The sequence below is a fragment of the Penaeus monodon genome, chromosome 11 (genome assembly GCF_015228065.2).
Source record: "Penaeus monodon isolate SGIC_2016 chromosome 11, NSTDA_Pmon_1, whole genome shotgun sequence".
Taxonomy (NCBI): Eukaryota; Metazoa; Arthropoda; class Malacostraca; order Decapoda; family Penaeidae; genus Penaeus; species Penaeus monodon.
In genome coordinates, this window is record NC_051396.1 from 36,947,685 (window position 1) to 36,957,252 (window position 9,568).

A 9,568-nucleotide genomic window follows, 5' to 3' on the forward strand; every position below is an offset into this window, starting at 1 on the left:
TTTGGGAGCAACAAACAATATGCCATTTAGATGAACTATACCTCTCGTTCCCTTTAACCGTTGTCAGATTTTTCTTAATTTTGCTCTGTAATATGTATCAGACTAAATTATAAAATAAATGGCCTTTCTTTTGCTTTGTTTCATGATTTTTGTTTCTTATTCTATCGTCTGTTTTTATCCTTCGTTTTTATGACTTTCCCTATTTTTGCTTCTCCATTAATTGACATTGCTAAAGAGGAATTTAATATATTTTTTCTTTTTAGTCTCGTGAAGAGAGTAGTGTTATCATAGAATAATACTTTCCACCTCCGTCGCCTGTCCACTTTTTCCCTTTATAACGACGAATTTATAAGTGTCACATCGCTTTGCTTCGTGAAAACGGAAGGTTTGGTAGCGACTTTCTACAAGACCAACGGATTTTCGTTTTATTTGTATATCTGTAATTTATTTTACATACTGCACCATATATTATTTTGCGCTACATAATATTGTCTATATCATACCACTACAATATATTGATTAAGCTTCACTACAGTACAGTACAGCATTGCACGTTTTATTGCGATCGGCCAAATCAATTAGATCCTAGCTGCCGCCCACTTGGCTTCCACGTGGATTCCTAGCGCCCCTATCCTCATACACACATGCGAACACACAGCCTTTTTTATTTGGTATACTTCACATTGAAAACAACAAGATTAAGCACAAAAGTTGTATTTACCTAATATAGTAAACCAATTCATTCAGCAGATTCATCCTGTCAGCAATATGGAAGGTACAATCAACATCTCACCAGTAACCATACTAACACATTTCATGTCTTCACAGTAAGAAGTAAAAAAAAATAATAATAATAATTGCTCCCAGTGCCATCCTGTCGCGCCCTTTTGTCTCCATCCATATCTTGGGGCACCGCTTACCCTGGATCCAAAGATTTAAGTCAACTACCTTTTGTGACACTCCATCAATTTGAATTAAATAACGTCAAATTAGGTTGACCCCCGTAGAATTCGAACTAATGTGTGTGTGTGTGTGTGTGTGTGTGTGTGTGTATGTGTGTGTGTGTGTGTGTGTGTGTGTGTGTGGTGTGTGTGTGTGTTGTGTTGTGTATCTCTCTTTCTCTCTCTCTCTTCTCTCTCTCTCTATTCTCTCTATATATATATATATATATATATATATATATAGTATATATATACATATATATATATATATATATATATATTATATATATAATATATATATAATATGTGTGTAGGTGTGTGGTGTGTGTGTGTGTGGTGTGTTGTGTGTGGTGTGTGTGTGAGTGTGTGGTGGTGTGTGGTGTGTGTGTGTGTGTTAGATTAGGGTTAGCTATGTTTACGCTAATCAGGTAAAAAAGGTAGCAAGTTTAGGTTGTAGCTTGTTGCATTAGGTTAGCTCTAATTAGGTTAGGTTAGGTTGGATTCATTAAGTTAGATTAATTTTAGTTTGGTTAGGTAGAGTACATGTTTAATTAAGTAATTTAAGTTAGGATTAGTAGGCTTGCTTAGGTTCAGTATCGTTGGGTTAGGTTTCTGTTAGGGTCAATTCAAATTTAGGTTTGGTTCAGTAGATCAATTAGATGAGGCTTAGTTTAGCTTAGCTTAGCAACAATTTAGGCTAGGAAAAGTTTAGTTAGACTAGGTATGTTAGATTGGTAAGCAGGGGATGTTCAAGGCACTGGAACTGATCAGCCTTGCAGGTGCCACTCCGCCATCTCCACTCATGACCAGGTCAAGTTAGGGTAGGGTGAGTGAGAGTGGGAGAGCTAATTTAAGTTGGAATTAGTATAGATTAGGTTTATTTAGAGAGTTTGCTATTAGATAAGCTGATTTTAGTAGGTGAGGTTAGGTTTGGATATATTTGGGTTTAATTTTAGTTAGATCATGTTATTTAAAAATTTATTTAAAGGAAAGGGTTACTTTGGGTTTTAAAATTGTTTTTAGGATACATGTTTTAAATTTAAAGGGAAAGGGTTGAGGTTCATTGTTTAGCTTTAAGCAATTTTGTAAGTTTATGTGTTTTAAAAAGGGGAAATATTAGGTTAGTTGGGTTTTATTTGGAGAAATTTTTTTTAGATGTAGTTTTTTTTTTGGGGTTACAAAATTTACGCTTGGTTTAGGGCGTGAGTTTGTTTATGTTTGTTTTGGGGAAATTTTTTAAGTATTTAGGTTTGTTTAGATATTTTGGGTTTTCCCGCTCTGGGTTACATCCTGCTAAAATTTTTTAAGATTTTGTTTATTTTGGGAAATATAGTTTAAGTTATTAGGTTGGGAATTAAGGGGGGTCAAAAAATTAAAAGCCCACTTCGGGTATCTGGTAACTTTCACTCTCTCTTTTCCCCTCTCTCTATCCTCTCTCTCTCTCTCTATTCTCTTCTTTCTCTCTCTTCTCTCCTCTCTCTCTCTCCCCTTTTCTCTCCCCCCTCTCTCTCTCTCTTTTTGCTTTAAAAAGGGAAAGGGGGGAAAAATTTAATTTAAAATTTCCCGGGCATTCGGAAACGCCGCAAAAACGAAATTCGGGAAAAATGGCCGAGCGAACAGCCCCCCTTGTGAAAAAAACAGTTTTTTTTTTTTTCAAAATTTAAATTTCTAACGAACCCAACTCCCGCCCGCAGGAAGCCAACGTGCTGCTTGCCCCTTTGCTGGCGTAAAGGAGGTGCCCCGGGCCTTGTCCCCCGGCCGGGTTTCCCCCTTTCCCACCCCTTTCCCCCCCCAACTTTCTCTCATTTCTCTCCCCACCCCCCCAAGTTCCCTCTCTCTCTCCTCCTCCTCTTCTCTTTTCTCTCCTCTCTCGTCTCTCCTCTCATCTTTTCTCTCCTCTCTCTTCCTTTTTCTTTTGTCTCCCCTCTCTCTCTCCTCTCTCTCTCTCTTCCCCTCTCTCTCTCTCCCCTCTCTCTCTGTCTGTCTGTCTGTCTCCCCTCTCTCATCTCTCCTCTCTCCCTTCTCTTCCTTTTCCCTTTTCTCTTTCTCTGTGTGGGGGGTGTGTGTGTGTGTGTGTGTGGGGTTGGCTGTGGGTGGTGTGTGTGTGGGGTGTAGGGTGTATGTATGTAAGGGAAAATTGTATATTAATATATTATTATATATTAAAATAATTTTATAATATTATATATAATTATGCATGTAGGTATTAACATAACTGCCACGTGGTCCAGGGAAAAGAGCACTAAAATCCGCCCCTCGTGGTCCCGATTTCAATTCCCCGCCACGGCAATCGAAAAAAAATTGCTTTGCACTACGATTTTAGTCGGGGCTGACTCACGGCGAAAAAAACGACATTCCCCTTTGAGAAACCCAAAGGGCCCAACTGTCGTAAGGGAAGCCCGCGGGCCTGTTTAGGCGGCCTAAAACCAGGGTTTTAATTAGGCTTTCAATAGGTAAAGGGGTTTTTGCCAAAAAAAATCTCAAGAAAATAAAATGGTTTTTAAAAACAATCATGTACAGCACACACACACACACGCCCAAACACACACACAACACACACACACACACATTTAATATAATATAATATATATTATATAATATAAATATAATATAAAATTATATATTAATAATTTTATATATTAATAATATATTAAATTAATGTATTATTATATCCCCTATATATATTTTAAACATATATATCCCAAAATAAATGTTAATATATATATATATAAAAATATTTATTATATATATATAATATAATTTTATTTTATATGAAAAAACCTTTTTAACTTATTTTCTATTAAATATTTAAAAAAACGTTTTATTTTTTCACCCCTCCCTTGCAAATTTCCTTTTTCGTATCAGGACATTTAAATTTGTTTTTATACCCGAAGTTGGGATTTCGGGGAATTGAAATGGTTTGGTACATATGTGGTAAACAGGGTTTTTTTCCCTTTGGTACAAAAAAAAAGAGTTTAATGTAGCATACCATTTTTAAATATACATCCCACAAACACACGAAACCCCACACAAAAACAACCAAACACATACATAAACTATAACATAAAAACACAGCACACACCCCCAAAACAAAACCCCACATACACATACAAAACCCCCAACCCAAACCCCCAACCCCACACACCCCACACACACACCAAAACACCCCACCCCCACCCCCACACCCCAAAACACACCCCACAATAAATGTATATTAATTTTATATATATATATAAAATGTTATTTTATATATATTTTTTTTTTTTTTAAACGGTATAGGCTCATTTTTGAGGGGCCGGGGTACAGCAGATATTAACTGTAGTTTTCATTTTTGTGATGCTTTTGGAGTGAGAAACGGGTGGGGCCCCCATTTCCCTTTCCCCCGGAGAGTCCCCCGGTTTTTCCCCTGTTTGGGTTAATAATTCTCCCTTTTTTATCCGGGCGGGGGACCAGCCAGGGCGGGTTTGGGCAATCGAAGTAAAAATTTCCTTCCCCGGGGGAAACCCAAACGAGACACCCGGGGGACTCAAACCCTCAAAATCAGTTTGCCGTCGTGACAGTTTTGATTTCCAAACGCTCAAAACCCCACTGGGCCCAACCCCGGGCGGCCTATAGGTTTTATATATATAAATATTTTATATATTATAATAAATATATTAAAATAATATTATATATATATATTTTATAAAATTTTTATATATGTATATATTGTGTTACTTTCATATATAAGTATTTTGTTATGTGTATAAATATTATTAAATATATATATATATATAATTAAATTTTATAATATATATAAAATATATATATATATATTATATATATACCCCCAAAACGTGTGCGTAGGTGGGGGCGTGTGCGTGTGGGGTGTGTGTGTGTGGGTGGTTGTGTGTTGTGTTTTTTTTGGTGGTTTTTTTTGTGGGGTGTGTCGTAAAAACAAAATGCACAAAAGAGTGTAAATTTTGAAAATAATGCATTACTAAATTTTACACTTTTTAGAATTTTTTTTGAAACTTTAAAAAAAAACAAACATTTTTGAAATTTAAAAATTTCCCCTCTAGGGGGAATTAACAGGCAGAAAGAAAAAACCCGGGTCAAAAATTTCCCAAAAGGGTAAAAAAAGGACCCCAAAGTTTTTCCTAAAAACGAGGGAGAATTCCAAATTAGTTTTTCTGTAAACTGAAACCCAGTTTTGGGAAGTTCGCATTTTTTGTTTTTGTGTTAAAAAGATAAAATCGCCTGGGGGACACACGTCCATAGAGATTAAAATTTTGAACGAAAATATATCATCTAGCACCCTTTTATCTTTTCAAATGTTTTATGCATATAGTAATATATATATAATATTTTTACATATACCAACAAATATATATCTATATATATATTAATATATATATATATATATAAAATTTTAATTTTATAATATATTTGTTTTATATAGCATGTACCCAGTATAAGTTAGAACACACACCCCACCACCCCACACACACAACACACACAAAACCATGATTTTGCTTATAAATAATATATATATAGTTTATATATAAAATATATAAATAATCTATATAATTAAATTTTAAAACCCTAAATTTTAAAATATATTATAATATAATATATATATATATGTGTGTGGGGTGTGTGGGTGTTTTTTGGGGGGGGTGTTGTGGGTGTGTGTGTGGGGTGTGGGGTTTTTGTGGTGTGTGTGTTTTGTGTGGTGTGGGGTGTGTGGTGTGTGTGTGGGGGTGTTTGGGGGTTGTGTCCCCGTGTGGGGTTTTACGGTGTGCCTATACACAGTACACACACCCCACAAGCCCAACCCCGGGATGCTGGGTCCCCAGCTGACCGACACCCCACACACCCCACACACCCACCACCCCAAAACCACACACACACACACCCCAAACACACACACAAAACACACACACCACACACACACACACACATACACAACACAAACAACACACAACACACAAAACACATACACACACAAGCACACAAAAAAACCCCAACACACACCCCACACACACACACCACACCCCACACACACACACACCCCACACACACACACCACATCCCTATGCTTTTTGGGCATAAAAATATTATTAATATTTTTATACTATATATATATATAATAAATATATATAATATATTTATACATATATAGGGGGTATTACCCCCAAACATATAAAATATATATATATATATATATATTATAGATATATAATAAATAATATTTTAATATTTAATGTGGGGTGTGTGTTTTTGTGTTTTGTGTTTTGTGTGTGGGTGGGGGTTTTGTTGTGTGTGTGTGTGTGTTTTGTGTGTGTTGGGGTGTGTGTGTGGTTTTACGTGTGTGTCTATACACACGCAAAACCACCCCCACCCCAAACCCCCCCACCACCCAAACTCCGGTGCTGTGCCCCCCCGCTGACCGCAGGGCTTTTCTGCCTTAGATTTCTCAGAGGCATTTGGGTTTTGAGTTGGGTTTTTAAACCCTAAACGGGAAAGAGGGTAAATTTTTGATTTTTTTTAACTGGTGTAATTTTACCCAAAATTTAGACAAGTTTTTTTTAAGGTAAAATAAATTTGGGGTGGTTTTTAAAAAGGTTAAAAATTGTCATAATGCCCTTTTTTAAAAATGTTCTCTCAGAAGAACCCCGGGGCCAGTCTATAAAAAGGTGGTAAACCCTTGGGAACCCCAAATCTCGGGTGTCGAGTCCCCCACCCCCCCTTTATTGAAGCCTGATGGAGTGTCCAATAGTCCGATGAGAAAGCTCCCGAAAAGGTCTGAACGCAGTTGCCTGGGCATCCGAGTCTGTTTTAATCATTTCAGTAAATAATTGAAGCCCCAACCCCTTGATTCAAAGTTTTACATTTAAAATGCAGATTGGGAAAATGAAAACCCGGTAAATTTTTATTTCAATCAGGTATCAAACGAAGGGAAGGGATTTATAAAGGGGTTTACATTACTCTAAATTTTTCCTTTGGGTCATTCGATCATTTTGATTCTTGTTCTGTGGGTTTAAATTCTCCAAGTCTTTCTTAAGAGTGCTTGTTCTTTTTTTTTTTTTTTTTTTTTTTATTAAATTTCCCCTTTCAAATTTAAAAGGGTGGGACATTGGACATGTAGGGATATCGGGTCTTTAAACCCGCATACAAGTTTTTAAAACGAAAATTTTCATACCCTCTCTATAAGTTCTTACCTGATTTTAATAACGAGCAAGTTTATTAAGAATTTTCTATGACCACAAATAAATTGACATCTGTTTTTTTTATGTGCTTGTGGTTTTGGAAAAAAATTTCCCTTCAGAAACGTAATTTCCCCCCGCCCATTGGAAAAGGTTTAAGAGTTCAGTACTTTTTTTTAGGCTACAAAAATAGAAAAGTTGTTTTTCTATTTTCCCTTCCTGCCAGTCTTTGACAAGTCGATCAAAGGAAATTAAAAGGGTTATTTGAATAATTTATTAGTTGGGGAAACAGAGTTCCCTTTTCCTGAAAATTCTATTTTGCTAACTCAAAACTTTCTTCTAAGGGGGTCACACAATGGGCCCCAAAATAAATTTTTTTGTTTACAGCCCCCCTTTTTTAGAAACACAACTCCCGCACCTGAAAGCCCCCAGTTTAAACAGTACCACAAGTGTGGGCCCTACTTGGGCGGGAAGGGAATCTGCGCCAAAAAATGCGGGTCACCCTCTGACCCGAGGGTGTAGGATACATAGCTATCAAATTTGGGTTGTTTTCTTCAATTTGGGACGGCAAGTTATTTTGGGGTTTTTCACCCAAAGTACCTCTTGTGAATCTTAGGGGAAACGCGGGGATGTTATGGTTTGCGCCTTGGTTTTTTTTCCCAATCCTTTTCCGGTCGGGCCCATGAACGTGTTGGTTTTTCCTTTGGGACCCAAACGCAAGGGACAAAAACAATGACATGGGTTTATTTCTTCATTTGTCTTTCGGGTTTTTGTGAATCATTTTACATACAATTTTCCGCTTAAAAATTTCCCCTTAAATTTAATCAAGGGGTTTTAATATATTATATAATCAAAATTAATATATAAAATATATAAAAAAAATATATATTATCTTTTATTAATGATTTTATTATTTTATATATATTATATTTTAAAATAGTTTATATATATTTTGGTATTTTAAATTATATCCCTTATATTATATTATTATATATATTAATATAAAAGGTCAATATATATATTTTATATTATATATATACATATTATAAATATATATATATATATTTAATATTGTATATATTATATATATTTTTATATATATCATTTTATATATACATACATACACAAAACATCCATATATATATTTTAAAATTTTAAATTTTATATATGATATATTATATTATAATAATTAATTTTAATATAAGGTTATTCTCAAATAAACAAAATTTTTTTAACAAAAATGTTTTTGTAAAGAAATATGCTGTAAAAGGGAAATTTTCATTAAGTTTATAAACGAAAAACCCCATTTTTTTGATAAGGTAAAAATATAAACCCCATGTTTTAATTTTTAAATGAAATCGTATGTTTTTTTGCCGTTTCCCATTGCGCTTTCTTCCTTGTGGAATTAAAAAATGTTTTAAATTTTAACGAATTTGTTTACTAAGGCTGCTGACCCGCCATTTGGTAAGAGGGGGGGAAGGCGCACTCAGGGGGGCCCGAAAAAATATGGGTTACAGGGGGGTTTTTTAAAACGTACCCTGGACGTTTTCGTTAAAAAAAATATACATTTAAAAACTTTAAAAATTTTTTAAAATCAACACACCCCAAAACCACACACACAAACACACACAAAAAAAACACAAAACCCCACACAAAACACAAACACCCCCCCACACACACAACACCCCCACCCCCACACAAAACAAAAACACACCCCACAAAAACCCCCACCACCCCCCCCCCAAACCCCCCCCCCTTTCCCCCCCCCCCATATTTATTTTTTACTTTACTCTCTTTTCCTCACTTTTCGTCGAAATATTTAGAGAAAAGGGAAAGACCTTAACAAGTAAGTGTCCGTAAAGGGATAACTAAACTGGGAAACTGGTTGAAAAGACGGGTTTTTATATTTACGACAAAGGAGAAAAACCAGTGGGGCGCCCCAAAATTTCCTAAACTCAAGTTTGTATGAGGGCTTTTCCTTTTTTTTTTTTTTTTTTTTTTTTAAAATGGGCAGGAAAGTTATGCCTTAGAAATTCAAACCCCTATATCTATATTTCTATGAAAAAAGTATTTGGGGGGTAAAAGAAATTTTCCCTTATATAAATACAACCAAAAATTTAGTAATGGAAACCTTGCAGTGTTTACCCGAGGTCTGAATGAATTAGAAAGTGTAAATATATGTGGTTTGGGAACCCCACACAACCCCACACACACACACACACACACACCACACACACACACACACACACACACACACACACACACACCACACACAAAACAAAAACACACATACAACCCCCCACATACACACAAACACACACACACCAAAACACACACACACCCCAACACACCACAACACACAAACACACCACACATACACACACACCACACACCACCAAAATTATATAATTTTATATATTTTAAAATATAATATATATA